Consider the following 21819-nt stretch of genomic DNA (forward strand, 5'->3'; position numbering starts at 1 on the left):
GAAATTTTTCATTATATTAATGAGGGCTTCTTCTATCTTGACTTTATCAGTTTTATCTAACTTATCATGCTTAATAAATTGGAAACTTAACAATCCAACATTATTCCTTATGGTGTTACATACCTCATAATTTTTTATAGGAGGCTTATGTATAGAAACTCTCTAATGTGTGACATCATTAGACTTGGTATTATCATCATATTCTTCTTCATTTTCAAATATGAGCCTTCTTTTAGGTTTCTATACTTTTTTTCTTGGATCATCCTTTATTACAGTAATCTTTCTCTTTATAGAACTGGAACCTTTACCTAGTTTGAAAATCTTAACCACAACCTTCTTCACTAGCTTGACCTTTTCTATAGTGGTAACTTCCCTTGTTCTTGGTCTTGTCAGACTTAGAGGAGTAGGGATAGGTTTAGTCACTTGCTTCTTCAAGCTTTCCTTGACCTTGGTCTTGGAAATTATTATCTATTTTCCCTTCTTGGCCTTTGGCTTGACCACTGCTATCTCTTTACCCTTCTTTTCTTCATTTTCATCCTCCTCCTCTTTACTTATCTCATCATAATCATCTTTATTGTTGGCCCTATCTTCACTTTTTTCATGTGTGATCTATAAAAAAAAATTCTTTTTTGGCTCCTTCACCTAGTGTCTTCTCTAAGTTCTTAATCATCTTCTTTCTCTCTTTTTTCATTGTAGTACATTTCAACTCAATTGTAATTTTAGTCTTTGCAAACTCATATTTTTTAAAAGGTTCAACATCCTTATCAACCTTTTCTATCAGTAGTGCAGTAATTTCTATAGATACTTCATTTATGTTGAGTTCATAGGGCAAGGTTCTTAACCATTCTACCATAGGAATCCTAGCTTGAACATATGTGTAATCAGTGTCTACCAGAAAGTAAACATCATCATAAAAATTATCAACCAAATATTTGGGAGTTATAGTCCTCTTCTTCATCTTTTTTTTTAATTCCTCAAAGTATCCATCTATCACATTATCAAATTTTTCTCCTAAGTGGAGAATAAAATCATTGATCTATTGTGTAATAGGTCTAGCTTGTTCCCAAATTAAATCTCTAGTTGTAGGAAAAGAGTTATGAATATAGAGAAATATACAAATAATAAAAGATCCAAACTTATACATTCTATTTTTGGCCTTCCTTATGGTTGATATATTCTCTGCTAACTAGGTCCATTAAAGCTCAATGAGAAAATAAGTGTGATCTTTCTTCACAATCTTTCATGTATGATCAGCTATAATGCGTGGAACATTATCAAGTGTAGTCAATTAATAAAATTTGCACGTGCAATGGCTCTTACTCCAAACTCAATTTTAGGATCAAAGATTGTAAAAATTTTCAATTGTTGATATTTTCAATTCCCTCTTATTCCAGACTACTAAAATTTTTTCCTTAAGCACATCTCAGCTCTAATATCACATTATCTTCTTCCTTTCAATCGTAGGGTAACCAATCACATTATTAATTATTTCCTTGGTGATCTTCACTGGTCCATTTTCTAGCCATAGTTACATGTCATGGGTCCTACTCAACACCATCTTAATATATTTAGATTTTAAGTTCCTAGGGAAATTTAGGGCATAATTCAACCCTTTCTTGGTGATATGATTGTGTTGATCCTTCAACACCCGTTCTTCACACAACTTCTCATAGACAATCTAACCTCATAATCTCACACTTCTCCAACCTTACATGTATAGCATGACCTTATGTCATTAATCATAATCACTCTTTGTGGAATTGATGATAGGGCACCCAAGGAACCACCCTTCATCACTTTTAGGATTTTCCTTATACTTAGGTGGGGGACATATATCATTCTTAACTAATTGGTCATTACTAACCTTTAGTCCTTTCTTTTTCACCCTTGATGATGAATTAGTTGTCATTTCTTTCAATTAGGGTTTCAATCAAAAACTTCTTTGTAACTTGGTAGCTACAACTTCTTCACAATTAATAATGACTGTCAATAGAACACTTTGAATATCTTTTCAATCTCTACTAAATGCTATCCAAATGCTCAAATTCACTTTTCTCTTTGAAAAATTGAATTCTTTATGCTCAAATTGAATCCAAAAATCTTCTATATAGATCATAATTCTAATTTTAGGGCCTCATTAATATTCTATATTCATAGTGAGTGATGTATAGTTGTCTTGATCAATACAAGATAACTCTATTATCATACAACCACATTCCATCAAGTCAATCAAAACCTTAGATTGATCATAACTACCATTCCAACATGGCTTCTAAACTCTTACAAAACATTTAATATTGAGACTCAATATACTAATAGTTCAACTTGGTATAAAAGCAACTTTTTTCAAACATAAATTTGTTTCGTGTGCATATATTAACATGCTGATATGGACTTCAATGCATTCAAATTTAGGAACTAATGTAAAATTTTATAAATAAAACATAGTTCCACACTTACCTCCTTACTTAGTTTGTAATAGGGGGATCACATAATTCATTGGATTAATTAGTGATATTAACATTATTTGCATTGTTACATTCTTCTTCCTTCTTTCTCTAGTTTAATTCATCTAGCTTCTTACTTGTTCAACTTCATCAATTACTTTTTGTAATGTCTCCTTCTTTGCACTAGCCCTAATGGTGCCTAGTTAGTCGATCTTTCTATCAAGATAGGCTAATGTCATTTGTTTTAGGATGCTAGCCAGTCACAAGAGCTTAGGTTTTAGTAGAAGATATTTTAAGTGGGAGATTCTAAGGTTAAAGTCACATTTTTAATTAATTTTATTTATTAAGTACTTTATTATTTAAAGTGACTTTATGACAAAAGCACTTAAGTGACTAAAAGATGAAATAAGCTTTTATGCCACATTGCTAAGTTATTCACATCTCCCCTCACTTCAAGGTTATAAAAGAAGGTAGTTGCATTAGAATTGACACCATGAATATATGTTATTAAACAACTCCTAGAGGTTTCTTATTGTGATTGGATACTTCCTAAGGAAAAAACCCCTTAAGGAGGAATAGTGAGACTAGATGCAAACCTAGTTCCTTACATTACATTTGTAGAACTAAACTTCAAATGGAGACTTGGAAGATTGATAGAAAGATGGAGTTTAGGTGAAATGAGAACTATAGATGGCTAGAACACATAGAACAGAAATTGGCTGATAAAGGCTTGGATGATAGGAAAGAATATCATTCATGTCATAGTAGAAGAGGAGCACCATGCATGAGTAACATTTCCATTGGTTTTGGTTATACAATGTCAACATTTTACTAGCTTCAAAATAACACTAGTAGAGCATAGGATTAGTAGATTATTTATGACTCACTAAACATAGAACTTAAACATCCTCACTATAGTAGTGATGGTAAGAGACAATAGCAAGGGCTACATGTAGGAATTGGTGTGATTGTTAAGATGTCTAACACTTTAATAGTGAATCATGTCATAGTTGCATAGACCTCCACTCTTATAATTGATGACCATATACAACTGTAGAAACATCAAAATATGGAGACCATGGGTCAAGCGTTCACACCAAGACATATTTCAATAGTTAGTACAAGTAGAGGTATGTCTAGGCATTGGCAGCTTTCAAGAGGAGATCTTAGAGGAGCTTGTTGTAGTCAAATAGAATAGTCTGCTAGTAGTTGCAACATACAAGTTCCATCATTAACTTGTCTATGATTGTGATTTAAACATAGATAAATGTTTTTGAAAACATTCGGTAATTATTTCACCATGATCTAAGATATCCAAATCATTTTCTAGGATCTATTGTAATAGAAGATTAATATAAATGCAATACTACTATTTTATGAGTTTATCACACTATATATGAATTTCATAGTTATATTGTTATACATTCTGGAGTCCAACTATTTTTAATAGCATCAAAGCTTAATACCAAGATTACATTCCAACTATTTGACAAAATACCTCAAGTCAAGATTTAATTCATTTTGATCATATTAAGACCATATCATTACACTTTTCCCTTGTCTTTTTCATGGTTTGATGCTAGTACTCAGTTCATGCAATTTCTAATTAAGTGACTAGCCTTATGATAGTGGTAATGTACTATGCCACCATTCATCTAAATTTTATATTATCCTCCAAAATGTGGCCTTATACATTTTTTTGCAATATGACCATACCCTCAACATAACTAATAATTGTACCATGTATTATAATCCCAATTGATCTTGTTACCTTCATAGGTATATTATTTTGATTCTTAGGTGTCCAATTTTTCTTAACATTAGATATACAATCTTGTGCTCTATGACCATATTTTTTATGTTATGAATAGTATCCTCCAAATGTAGAATTATTTTCTTTCTTAGTAACTTTTTGTCTACACTCATGTTCTTGATGACCTTGTTTATCGCAATTGAAACAATAACTAGTGAATTTTGGTTTAAGGGTTGACTTACCAAAATTTCTCCTATAGACATTTGTTGTGTTGCTTGGTTTTCTACAATGATAACATGTAGGCTTCTTGTTCTTTGGCTTTGCATTATTTTATTTTCCTTTCTTATATGACTCTTCTTTCTTAGTATAGCCTAGTCCAAAAGTATCATGAGATCTTCTTTGTGAACTCATCTTCTCATCAAGAATCCTTATTGCTTCATTAGGTTTTTTCATCCTTTCAATGAATTCCTTCTCATCTTTCAACACATTCTTCAATCTATCATTCTCAAATTTTAGATTTATGATCTCAAGTTCTTTTCTAGTGTTCTATTTGTAGACACCTAAAAACCTTTAGAAAATAAAGTATTTTTATTTTCTAAAAAATTCCTAATGACATCATCATTTATTAATTAATTAATTAATTAATTTTTATGCCATTAAATCCCTTTATCTTAATTAAAAATATTTAATTAAGGAATCCCTCCCAAAAATGTTTAAATCTTATTTAAACATTATTTCCTTATTTATTAATTATTTAATTAATAAATTGACCAAAAAACCCAAAATAAATAAAAAAAATTATTTTTTTCCGTAAACTTGGCCAATTTCCTTAAGACCACTAACCTCTTCCAAAATTTTCTAATCCTTCTTTAATTTTGATTAAAGGCTAATCCCATCATTTCCTACCCCTAATCCCAACTCAAAATATTTAATTAAGATTAAATATTAATCCTCATGTTTATTAAAAAAGTTTTAATAAATATCTCCTCAACCCAAACCCTTGAAATAAATAAAACTTTATTTATTTTCTAAAAATCTAATTTATCCTCATCCTAAGAAGTTCTAGACTCTTCTAGAAAGTCTTCATCCTCATCCTAGGAAGTTCTAGACTATTCTAGAAGGTCTTTATCCTCATCCAAAGTCTAGACTCTTCTAGAAGATGTCTTTAAACCTAATCCTAATCCCCTCCTAACCTTGTCACATTCTCTAAACATGGGTTAAGACTTAATAACCCAAGCCAAAGATAACAAATACCTCCTCCTTCACCCACCCTCATTAAATGCCATCCACTTGCCTATCCCTAAGCTAATCCTAAACCATCCTAATCCATCCTCTAATCATTTGCACAATCATAAGCAAGCTTAAAACCCTCCTAATCAAGCCCAAGTCGAAATTTCTCTCATCTCCCTCAAAATATCTCAACCGTAAAACTTTATGAAGCCCACTAGGCCATAAATGACTCTTCCAAGCCCTTTTATTGCTCTTACAAGCCATTATGAGGGTCTTTATGAAGATTTTATCCCTTGAGCCTCCTTTGTTGACTCATCCTTCCCCTTTCCTCCATCCTCTCACCCTGTGACATGTGTCACTCCCTGATTGGTTGTAAGGAAGCACAATTCGTGTGCTCTCCTCTCATGCAATCTGAGCCCTCCATGAGCTTTTTCCCATCCTTGCATCTTACCCCTCAATCCCTCAAGCCTCTTGCCTATAAATTGGATCCTTCCCCTTTGCAAAACAACACAATCCATGAAGTAAAGTCATAATGCCATTTTAAGAAGCCATTTTACATCAAAACCATACACTCACACCCAAATTCAAACTCCATTTGAATCCCTTTTTGAAGCATAAGCTTGAGCATACATCCTATCTATTTAGACAAAGCCACTCAACAAGAGAGATTCTCATTGAGAGAGTCCATTAATGGCTCATATTCTCAAATTGAGAGTTCATCTTAGTCTATCTTGAAGTTTATGAATTTTGTTTAGTTTGTAGAAGCTTTATTTAAAATTGGTTTCTATTAGCATACTAACATTGCTCATATACATTTTGGCACGCCCGGTGGGACCCCGAACGGGTCATCTTCACTAGCTTTTTTAGTCAAGTTTTGTATGTCATTTGCTAATTTTGTTTGTTTTTGTGATTGGTAGGATTGTATAAATTGGTTTTGTAGGTCCACATGAGCATGAAGAAGACAAAGGAACTCATAGTCTATCTCATAGTATTTGCAATTTTTTCAAGCTTATAGGTGGACAAAGCACTTGGAATTCTTCTTCCTCTTCTTGTCTATATTCTTCTTATTCCATCTACTTCTTCTTCTTCTTCTTGTGGGAGATCTTGGGCATTTTTTTTTAAGGAAGAAAAATCATACACACTTCTTTTTAGTGCTTAAAATGAACCCCCAAATCATACTTAAATCCATTAAAAAATTAAAAATTTGCAAAAAAGAAATTTTTTTTTTAACAAGTGAAACTAAACCAATCCAATCATTTGCATCCTTGCAACATCAAAGTTTTAGATGCATTCATGCAAAGTTAGGAACACTTCATTTTTGAGAATTTAAAAAGAACTTCAAGTTTCCATTTCAAAAGGTTCAAAATCAACACTAAGTGCACACTAAAATCTAAATCAAACTCAAAACATCAATCAAGGATAAAGTGAACCTCATTTGCAAATATTTTAAAGTTCTTTTAAAAATCTCATGAAAACTAAGAGTCCTAAATGGTTGCCAAAAATTGTCCTAAAAGCTTTGTTATTTGTTCCAAACAAATGTCTTGTTGCAAAATCTTGAATGTTTCTTAGGTTTTTCATGCATCAAAACAATCTAGGAATATCATTTTTGAGCTTAAAATATGCAAACTAGAACACAAAATCTTGAATGAAAACCAAAGTCCAAAGAGTCACTTTCACTTTTGAGTCCAAAACAATCTTGAATGATCTAAGGTTAAAACAAAGCACTTCAAAGTTCTTAAAACAACACACAAAATCTCAATCTTGAATGCTCAAAAGTAAAAAACTTGAATGTTTAATCACTTGTCTTTGAATGCATGTTGCTAAACACACTCTTGAATGCCATGGATTAAAATCAAATTTTTCTTGAATGCATGATTAAAACAACAAATCCAATCTTGAATGCCAAGGATCAATTAATCATTGCAATTTCAAACACTTCATTTGGAGCTTCTAAAATTGAACAAAAAAAATCTCTTTTCCACATGCAATTTAGGTAAAGTTTGATTTTTGGACATTTAAGAAACTTTGTTAAGTTAAATACAAATTTGCAAAAATCAATTTGAGTAGTTCCTTGGACTCACCTCTTTTCTAATCACCCATCAATTCAACCATTGGTTACAATCTTAGCGCCATTTATGGGGATGGGTCTACTTGAAAAAGGTGTTAAATGTTCCACAATCTAACTCACTCACTTGGTCTTTGAACGTTTGCTTTAACTTTATCAAAATTCTTAAATGACCAAAACTCTAGACTAAATCAATCACACTTCAAGTTTGGGCACTAAAATTGAACAACTATTGACGTGGAGGACCTCCGGGTGCATGCTTGAAATCCACAAGCTACTACCCTCACTCCAAAAAGCTATCAAACCCCACAAGCTACGACCAATGTTCTACCCAGCTCTCAAGTGACCCAAGCTCTCGCCACAACTCTACCAAGCTTCCAAATCCAGCCACCAAGCTATCAAACCTCATTAATTTCGTTTCCTAGCTTTCAATTCCCACCACCTCCACCACCAAATAATCCATTACCTCCTATTACCAACTACTTTTCAATGCCACTTCTAGGATGTAACCCACCAATCCAGCCAACCACCAATTATTTGCAGGTATCATCCCAAATGGGGGCGCAACCCACATACCTTGGTCAAACCCCACAAGCCCCCCGATCCTTTCCCCAAGCTTCACAACCATCTTATACCTTACCTCCACAAAGAAATTCATTTATCCCATAGCCAGCTTATGTTCCTCAATCCCAACCTCAAATCCCATATCAACAGCAAGCCGCACAGCACATGCAACACTATGCGCCACCTCCCCCTTAGCAAACCGTCATCCACCATGCAGCTTCCCAAACAATGTACAATCCCTATCAACAAATCCCTTACAACCATCCATATTCAGTGGCCCCATCTAGTGCATACCTACCTCAAGGCACTCCTACATTGGGGGCACACCAACCATCACCCATTAATTCAGAATGGGAAGCCATGAAAATAGCTTTGAAGAACATCCAAGAGGGAAATGATCCAAAAACTTTCAAGTTTGAGAATGTCTGCCCTTACCCATTTGACAGAGCCATTACCATGACACCATTCCCCAAGCATTTTGAGACACCCAAATTTGACAAATTTAGAGGAAAAGGAGACCCTGTTGCACATATCAAAGAATTTTACATGCATTGCTAAAAAGTGGCATATGATGACGTCTTCCTCTTGTGTCTCTTTCCCAAAAGCTTGGCCAGACCAGCTCTTGAATGGTTTTATAGAATCCCCTATGGCACAATTAAAATTTTTGCTGAATTATTTGAGGCATTTGTAGCCCAATATGCCCATCTTGTTGAAATAGAGCTATCAGTAGTTGATCTTGTCCACACCAAGCAAAAAGGTGGAGAAAGCCTTCCCAAATATCTAAAAAGATGGGAAACCCTTACCCCCCGCATATCTTGCACCTTGCCAGAGCGCCATTTGGTGAAAATGTTTATTGATAATGCCCATCCTAGCTTGGCTCACCACATGACCATGAACTGTTTGCAGACCTACAAAGATATCAAAGGGAAAGGAATGATCCTTGATCAAGGACTCATTAAAGATGGTGTGGTCAAGATTTACAAGGAAGCCAACCAAAATCAATCACATTCCAATGACAAGTCTAGGTATTGGAACAAAAACAAGCATGTTGCAACAGATGGCGTCACTGACACCAGACATGTGAATATTGTTGGTCCTTCTCACAACCAGTCCAACCCACCATATCAACCAAACAATCAACAAGCTATCAACTACCAACAGCAGAATAACCACAGCTATCAAAACCACAATCCAAGACCAAACTTTCAAGGGTCTAGCAATCAAGCTAATGCCATCAATGTAGCTATAGGACAAAAGCCCAGATTCCAACCCACACCTAGAAACTATACACCCCTTGGTGAGCCATTGGATGTCATTTTTGAGAAATTATTCAAGGAAAACCTCATCAAATTTCCTCCTACCCAGCAAATTGACCCAAGCCAATCCAAAGCTGCATGCTAGAAAGACAATGAGTACTGCAAATTTCATAGGGTAAAAGGTCACACTACCCTCAGATGCATGAAACTGAAAGACTATGTGTAGGACCTCATTGATCGAAAGGAAATCACTGTTGGTGCCCAAACCTCTCCCAATGCAGGCTTATAGATCTATCAAAATGCTTTTCCTCCTCACAACAATCAAAATCCTAGAAAAGCACCTGTCCAAACCAACAACAAAAACACAAATAACCGTTAGCCAAACCAACAGCATGGGAAGAACAATGACCACACTTCATCCTATATAGACTATGGTGGCCTTATAGGTTGTATATTTGAGAAAGAGCCTTCTGTCAATGTTATCAATATCCAAGGACCAAACAATGAGTGTTCAGTCACCACTCGAAGAGCTCGATTTAACATAGCAGGCCCACCCATTTCACCAGCACCATCAGCTCCATAAAAAAGCCAATACAATATCTTGGAACACCTTGGGAACATGCCAGCCCAAATCTCCATTTTAGACCTTCTTCGCACTAGTCCTGTGTACAAGAACATCCTTGACAGTGCTCTCATAGAATCCTGTGTCCCTTCTGATATCAATGCTACTAATTTTTGCAATCTTGTTGGACACCTTTCATCCTCATGTGCCCTATCATTCAAACCCACCGACATACCCATAGTCGAGCCAGATCACACCCTTCCGCTTCGCATAGCCATCATGGTATCCAATTTTTCCGTGAAAAGAGTAATGATAGATAATGGATCAGCCTTGAATATTTTCACCCTAAAATTCATAAAACAAACTGGGTATACTAAGGCAGATATCATCAGTGAGGTTATCACCATCAAAGCTTATGACAACTTGGAAAGAACCATAGAAGGAACTATTTTGCTGCCAATCAAGGTTGGGCCAATCATCCAAGAAACACTCTACCATGTTATTGATCTAAACCTACCATTCAACATCCTCCTCGGTCACCCATGGATTCACGCCATGAAAGCCGTTCCATCCACTTACCATCAGTGCGTCAAATTTCTGCATCAAGGCACTAAGGTAACCATCCATGCCGATCCAAAACCCTTTGCTTACTGCAATGTAGTTGAAGCTTCATATACAAACCATTGCCCTGGAATTGATATCGGCACATCCATCGCCAGCTCATCCCACACTTGTAATGACCCAGAAACCATCCTCGCCTCTACCCTGTCTACCCTGAAGATCAATAACAAGGGTTGTGGAGAGTATAGTCTGTCGGATGCATTTGCTGTCAGGGCACTCCCACTTGATCCACATGCCCATGGATGACCGACATATCACAAAGCTAAGGAGATTCCACCTCCTCAATACAAACAGTTTGGCCCAACAATCTTTGTATCCTTGAAAATCCCTCTTCATGAGGAGCTCACTCCAGATATCAACAATTGGTTACATAAGGATGCACCTCAAAAAAATCAGGCACACCTTGATCACTTTAGCTAGAAGTATCCCCAAGAACATAAGCTCATCACTGACAAATGGAACTATCAAGGTGGTGGTCTAGGACCAGAAGAAAGAGGCATGCAGTGCCCCATCGACACACACAAGTGTGAATCAAAGTTAGGTCTTGGCTTTGGCATACCCACAACTGAGGGCACCAATACGGATGGTCACACTTTTTTGAACATTCATCGCAACCTTGTCGAAATAAAAGACATTCCTGAGGAAGTTGAAAAGAGGGCCTACGACAATATCCTAGACCAAATCTCCCTCGGAGACTTTGTTCTCCAAGAACTATCCATCCACCTCATTGACCTACCACTCGCACATCCACAACTCATAGATTGGGACCAACCAAGCGTCATACACATCGATAAGTTCACATCAGAGGAAGCACTTCTGAGATTCATGGGAGCTGAAACACCTCACAAGAAAACAAAGCTAGATTTTGCCTATATCTACAAGCTAGATCCCAAGGGGTATTTTGGAGAAAATCCCCAATCTAGTTCCGATACACCCAAAACTAGAACTAAGGTGAATCTAAGACTAGCTAAGGCAGCGAAGAGAACCCCTCAGCAAGAACATCCAGAGCCACAAGCAGAACATGAGGATTTAGCATTACCTCCTCAAGATAATCGACCAGAGATATCTTCTATTCTAATGGAGGATACTAGGGAAGTCAACATCGGTTCTTCAGAGATCCCTAGGCTTGTTCACATTGCTGCATCCCTATCACAAGACCAAGCTGATGTCCTCTTTCAGGTCTTAAGAGAGAACATTGGCCAATTTGCATTGTCATATCAGGATATGCCAGGGCTTGATCCAAAGCTTGTAGTTCATCATCTTGTAGTCAATCCATAGATCAAGCCCGTCAGACAAAAGCTTAGAAAAATGCACCCCAAGGTGGCATTACTGGTCAAAGCTGAGTTAGAAAGAATGTTAGCTGTTAAGGTTATCTGACCTATCAACTATTCAGAGTGGATCTCCAACATGGTCCCTGTCACTAAGCCTTCTGGTGACATCAGAATCTGCATTGATTTCAGAGATCTTAACAAAGCTTGTCCAAAAGACGATTTTCCCTTGCCCAACATAGATATGGTTGTAGATCTTACAACTGAACATGAAATTTTGTCCCTCATGGATGGATTTTTTGGGTATAATCAAATCAAGATTGTAGAAGAGGATCAGCATAAGACAACATTCACTACCCCTTGGGGAACCTTTTGTTACAACATGATGCCTTTTGGCCTAAAGAATGCTGGGGCTACTTATCAAAGAGCTATGGAAACCATTTTTCACGATCTCATCCATAGCATTTTGGAGGATTATGTGGATGATATCTTGGTCAAGTCTCATACCTTCATGGATCATCTTGCTAACCTGGAGAAAGTCTTTGATAGGTTAGCCAAATATCATCTCATGCTGAATCCCAAGAAATGTGTCTTTGGGGTCACATCTGGCAAGCTTCTAGGCTTTATAGTTTCTAAACGAGGTATAGATATTGACCCCAAGAAGGTCAAGGCTATCTTAGACATGCCTCCTCCCCAGACACTGTGACAACTTCATTCTCTTCAAGGAAAGCTTCAATCTGTTCGACGCTTCATCTCCCAGCTTGCAGATAAGTGTACACCATTTTCACATTTACTGATGAAGGATGAGAACTTCAAGTGGGATCCTTTATGTTAGGGCAGCTTTGACCATCTTAAGTAGTATCTCATCAATCCCCCTATCTTGGTTCTACTAGTTCCTGGTCGTCCCCTAATTTTGTACATATTAGCAACACCTACTGCTCTAGCGGCACTTCTAGCACAACTCGATGACTACAACAGAGAAAGAGCCATCTACTACATCTGTAGAACCCTAGTTGGTTATGAACTCAATTGCACTCCTATGGAAAAAGCTTGTTTGGCAGTTGTTTTCTCAAGTCAAAAGCTTCTCCATTACATGCTAAGTCATACAATCCAACTAGTCTCCAAGATTGATCCTCTCAAGTATATGCTCTCTAGAATAACACTTACAAGCCATTTGGCCAAATGGGTTATGCTCCTTAGAAAATTTGATATCCAGTATGTGGACAGAAAGGCAATCAAAGGGAAAGCTATAGCAGATCACCTAGCTAATGCACCTCTAATAGATGCTTATCCGTTGATCACAAGATTTTTCAGATGAGCATATCTGTCTAATTGAAGAACAACCCCCATGGAAACTTTATTTTGATGGCTCATACACATCTCATGGATCAAGGGTAGGAATATTGTTGGTCACACCTCAAGGAGATTACATTCCAAAAGCCTTCAAGCTACAATTCCTTAGCACCAACAATATAGCTAAATATGAGGCCCTCATAGGAGGATTAAAGATAGCTGCAGAATGGAACATTGCTGAGCTACAAATCTTTGGCGATTCTCAGCTCATCATCAAGCAAGCCATAAATGAATATCAAACCAAAGATGAAAAGCTATTACCCTATAAAGAGATAGTTGATAAGCTAACCCAGAATTTTACAAGGCTTCAGTTTACACAAGTGCCTCGAATACAGAACAAAGCAGCAGATGCTATGGCTACTATAGGCTCGCTCTTGGAAATTCCCCAAGCAGCTACACAGTATGAGTTTTTAGTGGAGCAGCGACTCACACCCGCCTATGTGAATGAGGATTCAAATCATGTTTGTATCTTGGTTGGTCCCCAATCCGCTTGGTACCATGAGATTCACACTTACCTTAACGATGGTATCATATCCCCTCACCTCACACATACCCAACACCAGAACCTCATTTGAAAATCATCCCACTAGGTTATCATAGCCAATACCCTATATCGTCAGGGTTATCATGATACTCTCTCTCGATGTTTAGACCAAAATGAGGCTGTGATGGTGTTAAAGGAAGTACACTCTGGACTTTGCAGTGCCCACACGAGTGGTATTGTCCTAGCGTGAAAAATCCTTAGAGCAGGCTACTATTGGCCTATCATTGAAGAAGACTCCTGTGACTTTGTTAGAAAGTGTCTCCCATGTCAGCAACATGCAAATCTTGTGCACGCTCCAGCACAGGATATACAACCTATTGCACCACCTTGGCCTTTCGCTTGTTGGGGCCTTGATCTAGTTGGAACTATCACACCCCTCTCATTTGATGGACATAAATGGATAATAACAGCTATAAACTATTTCACTAAATCGGTGGAAGCAGTCCCCCTAGTCTCAGCTACAGGAGTTCAGGTCTCCAAGTTCATCTTGTACCACATTGTTTGCCGCTTTGGCATCCCATCCACCATCTTCACCAACCACAGAGGTAACTTTGAAAACCTCAACATGGAAGAATTATGCACTTCCTTCCACATCCATCACCACTTTTCTAGCCCATATTTCCCACAAGGTAACTTCCAGGCAGAGGCGACTAACAAAACCCTCCTCAAAATCCTAAAGAAAGTTGTCAATGATTCTGGTCATGATTGGCACCTACAAATAAATCCAGCCCGATGGGCCTATCGAACTTCCTTCCATATATCCACAGGCAAAACTCCATACTCCTTAGTCTATGGTGCCAAAGCGGTACTACCTATAGAGGTTGAACTTCCCTCCTTGCACATATCTTTGCAAGGGAAAATATCAGATGAAGAATACAGAGTAGCTTAGCTCACCCAGCTAGATCTCTTAGATGAGAAGTGACAACACGCCTATGATCATCTAACAGTCTATCAAACTCATCTAAAAAGGAATTTCAACAAGAAGGTGCTTCCACAAAAATTTTAGCTAGGTGACATGGTCCTCAAAAAAAACATGAAAGTCCAAGCAGATCAAGAAAAGAAAGGCAAGTTTGAACCTACATGGGTTGGTCATTATGTTGTCACTGCTTCCTTTGGCTCCGAAGCCTATCAGCTATCTACACCAGAAGGAGAACTCTTGAATGATCCTACTAACATCATTCATCTCAAGAAGTTCTATGCTTGAAGATCCTTGGTATACCCAGCTTTTGAAAAATACAAAAAAAAAAATAGTAATGAGAAATAAGCGTCCAATGGTGAAAACTTGGCAATTCAAGTGCCTTGGATACTTGTACCTTGGTAAAAACCTAGTAATTCAGGCACCTTGTGTACTAAGACTAATCCATTATCTATCACTATCCTATCCCTCATCCATTCACCCACCATCCCATAAAACACCTACTTGTTCCCTTGGTGTTCCAACCAAATATCCAAAATCTAATGGAGCTTGTAAATACCTCCTGTACAACTTGTAAAATTTTGTACCTCAGCTTGTAAAATCTTGTACCAAAGCTTGTATTATACCTTGTAAATCTTGTACCATACCTTGTATATCTGAATCTTGTCCAAAGTTTGTACCATATTCCAGCCTGTAAATAATCTTGTATCCTAGCTTGTATACTATCACATGTACACACAAAACCCCATTTTCACTTAAGCTTTTTGCAAACCATCTACCTATCCACCTATCACCTATTATAGAAATCCCATCCTTCACAAACATTTCCATCTCACCAAAACCAAAACATGAACAAACTTGTACATTTGTAACATATCTTGGTCCATCAGCTTGTACATCCTCTTTAACTTAGTACCATTGTATCTAACAAGCGTTCGTGTTAGTTCATCCTTGATCAACATCTTGCACCCATCACACATCTTGGTTAGCTATTCCAATGCATCCTTTAGCTAGATTTCCTGTCACCAAAGTGTTATCTTTCTTAGTTCAACTTGCCAGACGCATCACTCATCCAAATCCACCAGCTTAGGTGCTCTCCGATAGGTCCTTGCAGGATATAGCTTTCCTCATGTCTGATCTTGGTCCATTAGTACCTCGTCCTACCCATCTCATTGGAAAACATTTCTCTTTTGGATTTTTGCTTTCTTTTGATTTGGACTCTTCCCTGTTGGGTCTTGAAATATCTTTTCCAAGCAATCTCCTTGTTCCCTCCTCAAGGTTGCCATGATCTTCCATATCATCGTATACTGCGAATGGGGCAATCAAAGCGTAAGGTCTTGATCATGTCTTTTTCTTGTTTTCTTTTCTGCTTGTGGGTTACCTAGTGTCGTTTCCACACTACTTCCTCTGGGATTCATGTGTGATACTGAGGAAATCCTTGCATGTTTGTTTTGAGTCAGTTTGTCAGTCCTCTGGACAGTTGGTGAAAAGGCCTTGATGTTCTTGGTAACCTTGGCAACTAACCAACAATCCTATAGCAAATCTTGTGCTCAACTACATGGTGGTACTTCTCTTTGAAGTATCCCCCCGCTCAAAAAGATTCAATGGTTTTCCTTCATCTCCATTATCCCCCATCCATATCCAACATCCGTCTCTCCTACCCCAGCTTATGCATCAGTATCTCTTTGAATCACTCCTCACCTTTAGCTTTAGGGATCCACAATACTAGTCTTAGGGATCCACCAATCCAAATCAATCCACCAAGCCTCATCTTTCGAGATCCACAATCCTGGTCCTAGAGATCTCCAAAATCCATCTTTCACCAATCTGACACTTTGAAATCCTATTGCATCAGCTTTATAATCTCCTCATCCATCTCCCTATCCTAGATTCCTTTTTATAGAGCTCTGCTCCTTCATCCTCCACCTTCCCTAAAGTCTTAAGCTTGCTTCCTCTTGTGCATCTGATTCTCCTTTATCATTCTCCCATAGTGAGAGTTTGAGCTAATTCATCCCCTTCTCTTTGCCAATCTGAGTTTCCTTGCTCATCTGAGATTCTTGTACTTTTCAAGAAGCCATCGAGCCTTGCTTTCTCTCCCCGCCGCCTTCTTGAGGGGGCATCTCACAATCCATTCTCTCCTCTTCTGCTCTAGCCTTGGGCATCTTATTTTCTTATCTTTGATGCCATGCCACTTGCGGCATCACATCAAAGAGGGGCAAAATGTAGACACCTAAAAACTTTTAGAAAATAAAGTATTTTTATTTTCTGAAAAATTCCTAATGACATCATCATTTATTAATTAATTAATTTATTTTTATGCCATTAAATCCCTTTATGTTAATTAAAAATATTTAATTAAGGAATCCCTCCCAAAAATGTTTAAATCTTATTTAAACATTATTTCCTTATTTATTAATTATTTCATTAATAAATTGACCAAAAAACCCAAAATAAATAAAAAAATTATTTTTTGCCCTAAACTTGGCCAATTTCCTTAAGACCACTAACCTCTTCCAAAATTTTCTAATCCTTCTTTAATTTTGATTAAAGGCTAATCCCATGATTTCCTACCCATAATCCCAACTCAAAATATTTAATTAAGATTAAATATTAATCCTCATGTTTATTAAAAAAGTTTTAATAAATATCTCCTCAACCCAAACCCTTGAAATAAATAAAACTTTATTTATTTTCTAAAAATCTAATTTATCCTCATCCTAAGAAGTTCTAGACTCTTCTAGAAAGTCTTCATCCTCATCCTAGGAAGTTCTAGACTATTCTAGAAAGTCTTTATCCTCATCCAAAGTCTAGACTCTTCTAGAAGATGTCTTTAAACCTAATCCTAATCCCCTCCTAACCTTGTCACATTCTCTAAACATGGGGTAAGACTTACTAACCCAAGCCAAAGATAACAAATATCTCCTCCTTCACCCACCCTCATTAAATGCCATCCACTTTCCTATCGCTAAGCTAATCCTAAACCATCCTAATCCATCCTCTAATCATTTGCACAATCCTAAGAAAGCTTAAAACCCTCCTAATCAAGCCCAAGTCGAAATTGCTCTCATCTCCCTCAAAATATCTCAACCATAAAACTTTATGAAGCCCACTAGGCTATAAATGACTCTTCCAAGCCCTTTTATTGCTCTTACAAGCCATTATGAGGGTCTTTATGAAGATTTTATCCCTTGAGCCGCCTTTGTTGACTCATCCTTCCCCTTTTCTCCATCCTCTCACCCTGTGACATGTGTCACTCCTTGATTGGTTGTAAGGAAGCACAATCCATGTGCTCTCCTCTCATGCAATCTGAGCCCTCCATGAGCTTTTTCCCATCCTTGCATCTTAGCCCTCAATCCCTCAAGGCTCTTGCCTATAAATTGGATCCTTCCCCTTTGCAAAACAACACAATCCATGAAGTAAAGTCATAATGCCATTTTAAGAATCCATTTTACATCAAAACCATACACTCACACCCAAATTCCAACTCCATTTGAAGCCCTTTTTGAAGGATAAGCTTGAGCATACATCCTATCTATTTAGACAAAGCCACTCAACAAGAGAGCTTCTCATTGAGAGAGTCCATTAATGGGTCATATTCTCAAATTGAGAGTTCATCTTAGTCTATCTTGAAGTTTATGAATTTTGTTTAGTTTGTAGAAGCTTTATTTAAAATTGGTTTCTATTAGCATACTAACATTGCTCATATACACTATTGAGTAGCTCCCAATAGCTAATTGACCATGTCAAATTGATTAGGTGCTAAAATATTTACTTTTATAATATTTTAATCCAACCTTTTAGTCACTTGCCTCTTGTCTTCATCAATCGTATATTTTTCATGTTTAGCTTTTTTCTTTTTTTTAGTGACTTCACATAACCTTAGTCACATCATTTCATGTGCTCTTTTCAATTCTCTTATTTCTTCATTCAAATTATTGTTCCTTTCCAATATATCTTCTATTTTTGCACTACTGTAACTTAATCCTCCTTAATTGCATATGTCCTCAATAATTTCTTCTTTTTATTGTATATCATTTTGTTTGATTTGCATCTCTTTCTTTTGTTTTAAGATCTGTCTTAGTTCCTCTTTAGAAATCTTGACTTGCTCCAAGGAAATCTGTAAATTAATCTTCTTATTGACAATTATCTTTCCTAACTTACAGGCTTCCGTCCTCAAGATGTTGTCCCTTAAGTGATTAGATTCTTGATAAGACAACTAAACTCTAATACCAATTATTGGAAATCTAGTGGGAAAGTGAGATATAAATGTAGGGGGTGAATCGAGATCTATATAAACTTTAACATTTCAAACATTAACCATAACTGATAATTTCACTAATAAATCTTATCTCAACATCACCATAAACTAATACATTCATTGCAATATATTATCAAATCTATTATCTATTTGCATGACTAACACTCAAAAAACATAAACAAATCATAACACACTGCATAAAGATTTGATTATGCAGAAATCCTCCAAGGTGAGGGTAAAACTATGATGTGGATATTTGCACAAATTCTTCACTACCAAAGAAATAAAATTTTCCTATTAGGGGTACAAATTTGATTACTTTAGATGATCTACCCTATGAGGAGTTTTCCCTGTTAAGAGTTTATAAGACTTATATAGTCTATACCTTGATTAAAGGATTTTACCTAACAACTATGTGAGTACTCTTTAAATATATTTTAAAAGATCTATTAAAATTTCTATGTTAAGAGATTTACACTCTAAAATACTTGCAAGTATGTATCAGTACTTGGACCTTTAGTTTGCACAACAATGCTAATAATAGATCTCCATTATACAATCAATGATCACTTCTCTAATCTAATTTATCTCTAACCCTCCACTTAATGGCTTCTCTATAATGCTTGGTCATTCTTCCTAATTGACTTTCACACTTTGTATATAGCCATACACTTAATCACTTATGCTCCACATATGCAAACTATGTCATAAACCCTTCTTAAATAGACATTAGATGAAGCTTCTAGACCATGGTCAATGATCTAGATTGATCCTTTTTGTTGCTTAGTCCTTCTAATTTTTTGACTAGATAATCATATATCATAGGGATTGATTATTCTAAATAAATCATGTAATCACCCCTATAACTAACTCCTTAATCATATAAAAGCATCTCCAACATGGAAAAAATGTTTTACCTCAATGTTTGTGCCATTTCAAACAACATTCATGTCAAAACTAGCTTTCTTGGCACTTGAACTTGCTAATGCTTGGACATGTCTAATCTTCATGATGTCACTCACTCTCAACTTTTCTTGACACACACTATTTCACTTGGTCTCTATTAGAATCGGCATAAGAAAAAAATTGCCTCGTATATTGCTTCTTTGACAACTTGGTTATTATTGGAGTACTCAGTGACCATAGATATGAAATGGGGATGATACTTTCAAATGTCAAAAAATGAGGATGAGACCTTGGAGGATTATATCTCAAGGTTCCTAATCAATATGTAGAAAAATAATTAACATCAGTTGAATGAAGAGTCTCAAAAACATATTTTATTAAAAGGTGTCAATGATTCATGGATTTAAGATTTGGACCTTATGACAGGAGGTGATATTTGCTAGAAATAAACCATGGATATGAATATTAGCTACATGCAAATATCAAAAATTAATAAATCACACATAAGACACAAGGATTTAACGCGATTCACCGAATCCTTGGGCTATGTCCACCAATAACATGACCAATATTATTATTATCTAGTGATTACAATCTGCAATCCCTTACAACTCAATATCACTACAAGAAGCTATAATCTCATCATACATTATGAAATCCCTAACCCTAATCCATTTTATACAAGCCTATTTTGCTTATAAAATTAGGTCTAGAATAACAATATAAAAAATAGAGGTTGGTGCCTTTTACATTAATGAGTCATTTTTGGCTTTCGGGGTGCCACCCCCAAGAAAACCCTATTGGGGCATTCCCCTTGACCCCACCCTATACTGCAATAGGGAGTGCACTTGGGGCACTTCCCTAGGACCCTACAAAGGGCACTGCTCCTTAACCCCATCTTGTCGGTGCTAACTCCAAACCCCCATAGAAATAATCTAGGGCAAAACTACATTGAATAAACCCTTGAGTCTGATTAGGCTTCACATTGCAAAAATATTACAAAAAGCAATTGGAATGCTAAGAAAAATATTTTCCTCAATTACTCAAGGGTGATTATGAATAAAGGGAGGGGGATTTGATCTACACCTAATAAAGCCAATAGTTTTGGAGTATCCAAAGTAGCTATTTCTAATCTCTTATCTAGATTCTAGTAAGACATCGTCAAAAATGTTGCTACTCAAGTAGACAGCACACAAGCTAAAATTAAGCATAATGAAGCCAGAGTTATGTTGGCTGAATTATGCTCGCATTGCATGGAGAAGAAACCAAATTGCAAATGCAAGATATTTTCCAATCTAGAGACCCAGCCAATGCATGTCAAATTCAAATATATTTGAATGAGAATGGGGAAGTACTCTATTTTTTTAATGCATCCCATAGGCCCAAAGATAATGTATGCCTCAAGATCCCTTGAAATTTTTTGCTTATTGTATTAGTATTCAGTGAAAAAATCACTAGTTCTAGAATGTTCGTCTTAAAGGTTCCAACTAGAATAATAAATTATCTAAACAACCTAACCCTCCATGGAATAATTAGAAAAGATGGCAATGACCCCCTTCTAACCAAAATTGGCCAAAATTTGATCGAAACTTGTACCCATCTCAATAAAACTAGAAATCTAACAAGTGGCAATAGCTTAAGCAAAATTGGTAGCAACCCAATGAGTATAAACCTTAAATGGGTAACTAGAAATAGTCACCTTAATGAGGACCTAACCAACCCAATTAGAAAGTCACAATGTTTCCACCTCAACAACAAGCTATAATGTGTCCTCCTTTTAGAAAAAAATACAAACTTGCCTAAGAAAACATAGTTGTCTGCATGACCTACACCTAATCAAAACAATAAGAAATATAATAAAAAAAACCTATTCTATCAATATTAATTACAAACACTTAAGATTACTCTTCCTATACCTAAAGGACCTATTATAATAGAGGTAACTACTAAAGATGTGTCTATCAACAAAGAAGTTTCACCTATCCCTCCATCTACTCCTATAGCTAAGACACTGTCATTTCCTTAGAGGCTTTCTCAACCTGTTATCCTAATTAAGAATACAATAGTTGCTAAATT

Source organism: Cupressus sempervirens, chromosome 4 (assembly GCF_028749045.1).
Source record: "Cupressus sempervirens isolate cs-2001-9-10 chromosome 4, ASM2874904v1, whole genome shotgun sequence".
NCBI lineage: Eukaryota > Viridiplantae > Streptophyta > Pinopsida > Cupressales > Cupressaceae > Cupressus > Cupressus sempervirens.